General features: G+C 41.1%; 1 pseudogene; it reads left to right on the forward strand.

Moving 5' to 3' along the window:
- Positions 1-3657: 3657 nt before the first annotated feature.
- The window catches only part of LOC109220468, a 23212-nt pseudogene continuing 20492 nt past the window's right edge, over positions 3658-6377 (forward strand).

Below are 6377 nucleotides of genomic sequence, written 5' to 3' on the forward strand. Positions count from 1 at the left end.
TGAGACAGAGGAGGTGGTTGGAGCTTTTAAAAGACTATGACATCACAATCTTATATCATCCGGGTAGGGCCAATGTAGTGGCCGATGCTTTGAGTAGGAAGACAGCCAGTATGGGCAGTCTTGCATATATTCCGGTCGGTGAGTGACCGCTTGCTCTGGATGTTCAGGCTTTGGCCAATCAGTTCGTGAGGTTGGATGTCTCTGAGCCCAGCCGTGTGTTAGCTTGCACAGTCGCTCGTTCTTCATTATTGGAGCGTATTCGAGATCGGCAGTATGATGATCCTCATTTGTGTGTCCTTAGAGACACGGTGCAGCACGAAGGTGCCAAGCAGGTTACATTAGGATATGATGGAGTTTTGAGGCTGCAGGGTCGAGTTTGTGNATCACCTTGTTTGGTGTACGAATATTTGGTATGTGATATCTACGTGGATTATGTGTGAAATTCTGTGATTGGTATGATTTGAGTGTTCGTGGTTAAGTCTCCCGATATAATGGTGTAAGTAATTGGCAATAAACCAAATGTGTGATTGTGAAAGTGTTATGTGGTAAGAGCTGAGCAAAAAATGATGGAAGGAAATCGTAAATGATGCAATTGGAACAACTGTGATAATAACATATATGGCTTGTCGTGGGCAATTATCGTTGTGACGTAAAATGCATATGAGTTATTGAATATGATGGAAATGGTATTGATGGTTATGGAAATTCTTTGTGAATTGTTGTTATTCCTTGAGAATTGTTGTTGTAGTTCTTGAGAATTGTTGTTGTTGTTCTTTATGAATTGTTGTTGTTATTCCTTGAGAATTGTTGTTGTAGTTCTTGAGAATTGCTGTTGTTGTTCTTTGTAAATTGTTGTTGTTGTTGTGTTGTTTGTGAATTGTGATTGTTCGGTGGGATCGGGTTGCGCGCCACAACACGAAGTAATAAGGTGTGGGTTGTGGTGATAAGAGCGGTCGAGGTAATAAGGGTGGAAAGTGATCGAAATCGCTATTGAAATGAAAATATGAGAAAATTGTGAAATCATTGATGTGATGATGTTGAAGGGGAAAAAAGAGAGATTGTAAATTTGTTTGGCTTGATTGTTTCCTTTCATGTGTATTTGATTGTAGATTCCATTACTACTTGTTACTTGTGTATAGTTTGAGTTTGCTTAGGGCAAAGTTTGTTCATACATACCAGTACAATTCAAATGTACTGACGTCCCTTTTGACGGGGGCGCTACATTCGTGTTATGATTCTAGGTGGATCCATAGCAGGTACTCCAGTCCACCAACCGTAGCTCCCCTTCACTTTCCGTCAGCTGTATTGGTGAGCCCCTTTCCTCTTGGGGCCCTGCGTGGCTGATGCCGCTTTTATTCCGGAGTCATGTTTTGGGTATTTGTGTAAGGTATAGCCGGGGCTTTGTTACCGGCAAGTATTGTATTATCCTTTGTATCCTTACAGGCTCCGTAGACAGTAAATGTGGGTTACGAACTTATGTAAATATGTATTTTGTATGTTGGCGGATGTAAGTTGTAAACCTCATTAAGTAACCATGTATGTTTTGTAAAAAGGCATTTTAATTATAAATGGCTAATTCCTTGATTAATGAGCAATGAATATACGGGGTAACGCGTGGGATAGGAAAGGCACCCAGGTTCGCTTGACTGGGGCTACCCGGTCGGGCGCCGGTCATGTCCCTCGGTTTGGGGCGTGACACCTTGCCGGGATGTTGTTTCTTTTAATATTGTTCCCTTGCCGGGATGTTGTTGCTTTTAATATTGTTCCCTTGCCGGGATGTCGTTGCTTTTGATACTATTCCCTTGCCGGGATTTTCATTGTGAATTTATTGTGATTCTATTTAATTCCTTGCCCTTATTGTTTGTGATTGTTGTTTGGGTGAGGAAGAGTGTTAAGCACGAAGGGTAATGCCGTGCATTGTTTTGGTGAGAGAGTGTTAAAGCACGGAGGGTGATGCTGTACATGATATTTTGTGAGAGAGTGTTAATTCACGAAGGGTGATGCCGTACCGCATGATGTACCATTCCGTGCCTTTATATGAGTGATAATGCATGAAGGATCATTCCGTGCCATGATTATGTGAGGTAAAAGCACGAAGGGTGATGCCGTGCCGATTATATTGATTCTTATGGTGAGGACGAGAGTAAAAGCACGAAGGGTGATGCCGTGCACTTGTCCTTGATTTTCCTGATTCTTGTTGATAATTGAGTTATGATGTTCTTTACGTTTATTTACTGGTTTTCTGTGGTTACTTGATTTTGTTGTGTTGTTGTTGATTCCCTAACCCAAATTGCTTTGTGATTGTTGTTTGGGTGAGGAAGAGTGTAAAGAACGAAGGGTGATGTCGTGCATGATATTTGTGAGAGAGTGAAAAACACGAAGGGTGATGCCGTGCATGATATCCGTGAGAGAGTATAAAGCACGAATGGGGATGCCGTACACTTGTCTTCGATTTACTAGTTCTTGCTGATAATTTAGTTATAGTGTTCTTTACATTTATCTATTCGATTTCCGTTGTTACTTGATATTTCCCCGCAGTATGTTTCCCCTTCCTATCTTTAATTGTAAAGTTTTGCCTTTATTTTCCGTTGTACATGATTTAACTGCACAGGTTTATTTGATAGTCTGGTCCTAGCCTCGTCACTACTTCGCCGGGGTTAGGCCAGGCACTTACCAGCACATGGGGTCGGTTGTGCTGATACTACACTCTGCACTCTTTTGTGCAGACCCCGATACTGTAGTTTTCGGACCGCAGTGAGGTTGCTGCTTCCAGTTCACCAGGTGACCCGAGGTAGTCCTGCAGGCGTCCGCAGGCCTTGGCGTTTCCTTCTATCCCTTCATTCTGTTTCTTTTATGTATTTAAGAGACAACGTTGTATTTATCTTTCGGACCCTTATTTGTAGTATTCTTAGACAGTCTGTGAAATTGTGACACCAGTCCTGGGTAGTCTATGTTTAAGGAATTGTATTGGTAATATTTTAATGGTTATAATTTGTTCTTCCGCTGATTACATAGTGTTGATTCATAACTGTTAAAGGATTAAAAATGAGAAAAAGGTAAATAGTTGAAACAATTGGCTTGCCAAGCTCTCACTAGTAGTACTATGTTCTTTCTTACAGGTTAAGCTTTTAAAAATGATCATACAATCCGCAAGGTACAAGAGTGAGCAAATCCTAGGTTCAAATCTCTTCGCCACCCAAAGCAAAAATTATTTTTACGTGTGACCCAAGAAAATGAATCAGACCCGTACGTGAAGGGTGTGATGAAACAAAACATCATTAAGTGAAAATTGCGCGCTATGTGTCGAATTAAGCTTTTTAATGAATGGTTACACAATTTAAAATTACTATTATTGGACTTTGGAGCATTATAGGGTAGCTATTAATATTCTTTGAATTGTAAACTTATACAATTAAGTGAAAAGTCTGATCTATTTCAAAGATTAAGCTTTTCGATGAGATGATTGTACAATTCAAAACTACTAACGTAACGGACCTTGTAGCATTATATCATACTGCTATTAATATTCTTTACACAGAATGAAATTATAAATAAGCTCTCTACATTGGCTTGTCATTAAAGTTACGCACAGACGAAATCAATGATTTCTATAACTAATGAGATATATACATTTTGCTTTTGTTTTGCAAGTAGCTTATGCTGCCAGCTTTTAACTTAAGCTGTATAGAGATGCAAAATGAATGGGAGCAGATTGTACCAGAGCAAGGATCAAAAGAGTTGGATGTTTGGCCTCATCTTCAGAAATTAACAAGTGATATGATTTCTCGCACAGCATTTGGTAGTAGCTATGACGAAGGAAGAAGAATATTTGAACTTCAAAAAGAACTAGCTGAGATTATTATGAAGCAGTTCAATTCCATTTATATCCCAGGATCAAGGTTATTTTAGCATCCACATACTCCACCCAATTTTATTATTGTTACATTTAATTAGAGGAGACTTGAAGCAACGGTAAAGTTATTTTCATGTGACCTATTGGTTACGGGGTCAGTCGTGGAAGCAGTCACTAATGATTGCATTAGGGTAAGATGTCTACCTCACTCCCTTTGGGATGCGATCCTTTCCCGGACCCTGCGTGAACGCGGGATGCCTTGTACACCGGTATAACCTTTTTTTAAAACCTGTAATTAGGACAGCTATACTTTTACCATGACGAGAACTGTCTACAGTTTATCTTACTCAATTAGAGTTATGTAAAATTTGTGCTTTTAGTCCCCAAAATATCGATAAGTCTGATTTTGATCCTGTTGATGTTTGGTTAAACACATATACCGTTCAATAAATTGAAATGTGGACTTTTGATCCTTGTGCTTGTGATCTTCATAAATTTAATCAATTATTAGAACCTAAATCATTTAATTGTCTGTATAATGTCAAATTTTGTAGCGTTATTCTGTATTTTAGGGCAATATAGCTCTTGAATTAAAATAAATATAACATATTTCCTACATAGAATGACGAAAAAATATTTTTGTATGGGTCAGAATCTGACCTTACGGTAATTAACGGAGTTAATCTCCTCTTGAGCTAATCCATAATTAATAAGTGGTACGGCCACTTATTTATAAAAGGATTCGGCTCTTGTCCGATTGAATGTACGAGGGCACGGCCCATTCATTCCCCCACGGGGACGGAACCTCAGCGTGGCCACGGCCATTTATTGCCAGTTCACGAAGCTCATATCTATAAATACTAAGAGTGGAAGCCCTAGAAAGGGGGGCTGCTTCTTCACTACTATAGACAGGAGAGAGAAGGGAAAAATATACCCATCTTATGGGAAGAGAAAAACACCATTGTAAGGCTCTGAACCTCTTCATGGAGAGGCAGACCAAACAAATATTATCAATAAAGGCTTTTAATGTTTCTCCCACTAATTCTGAGTACTTATTTTCGTTTCTTTCATTTGGTCCAATGGATTATTACGATTTGCTATGATTTTCCCGTGATTATTTGTATTGTATTGCACTCATAAGATATGTGATAACTTTTGAGCAAACAATTTGGCGCCGTCTGTGGGGATTTCATAGCAAAATCGCGTAGTTCTTCCATGGACCAAAAGGAAAAAAATGCCGGAAAAGGAAGAACAACCCAGCTTAAACAAGCCAAAGCGGCATATCAGGCCGATGGAACTCGAAGATCTCGAATCGAGATCCAGTTCCTCTGTCTCTCATCTATCAGATGGTGCAAACAAGAAGAAGCAGCCCCCCCCCCCTCCTAAGGGAAGGTCTCTGTAAGGCATCCCCCACATCCCCGATACAAGCTCCGGCCGGAAACCAGCACGGAGGAATCTCGAATCGAGAATCGCCTCAAGATAGCCTATAAACCCTGGTTGGGAAGACAACGGATGAGCCGCTCAAGGTCTCGAATCCAAACCGAGCTTCAGCACTCAATACCCACAATATGGGACTCAGGCCATGAGCCTTCGTCATCAAGATCGACAAAGTTCAACAACAGTTGAACTGGGACTCAGGCTATGCGCCTTCGCCATTATATCAAGGCTATNCCTTTAGTGGGGTGGCAGTTGGAAGTAGGGTCGAGCTTTCGTGAAGCTACGACCAATGCCAAAGCTAATTTTTCAAGGTGTGGATACCGTGTTTCGGCGTCCACTAGGGTTTTGCTAATATAGTAAATAGGAGATTGTGTACCTTCATTTTCGCGGACTAGGACTGCGCTGACGGCAACCTCGGACACGGCCAGATACACCAGCAGTGGTTCGCCTGGGTCAGCTTTGGCTAGCAGTGGCGGTGAAGATAGGTACGCCTTTAATTTCTTCAGAGCTTCGATGCATTCTTCGTTCCATTGCCAACCCATTGTCTTTTCTTAGCACACTGAAAAACTTGTGGCATCTATCCGAGGACCGTGAGATGAACCTAGACAAAGCGGCTATTCGCCCGGTCAGTTTTTACACCTGCTTTTTGCTGTTTAGTATCTCTGGTATTGCGTCTATCACTTTGATTTGATCTGGATTGACTTCGATACCTCGTTGTGATACGAGGAACCCTAAGAATTTTCCTGATGCCACGCCGAAGGCGCATTTCTCGGGGTTCAGTTTCATCCCGTATTTTCTCAATATTTCGAAGGCTTCTTTCAGATGGTCGAGGTGGTCCTCTTTTTTTGTGGACTTTACCAGCATGTCGTCGATATAGACCTCCATAGTCTTAACGAGTTGCTCTTTGAACATTTTGGTTACCAGCCTCTGGTATGTAGCCCCCGCATTTTTGAGCCCGAAGGGCATTACTTTGTAATAGTAAGTCCCTTGGTGGGTGATGAAAGTTGTCTTCTCTTGGTCCTCCTCGGCCATCATGATTTGATTGTAGCCGGAGTAGGCGTCTAGGAAACTCAGTAGTTCATGCCCT

Source organism: Nicotiana attenuata, unplaced genomic scaffold (assembly GCF_001879085.1).
Source record: "Nicotiana attenuata strain UT unplaced genomic scaffold, NIATTr2, whole genome shotgun sequence".
NCBI lineage: Eukaryota > Viridiplantae > Streptophyta > Magnoliopsida > Solanales > Solanaceae > Nicotiana > Nicotiana attenuata.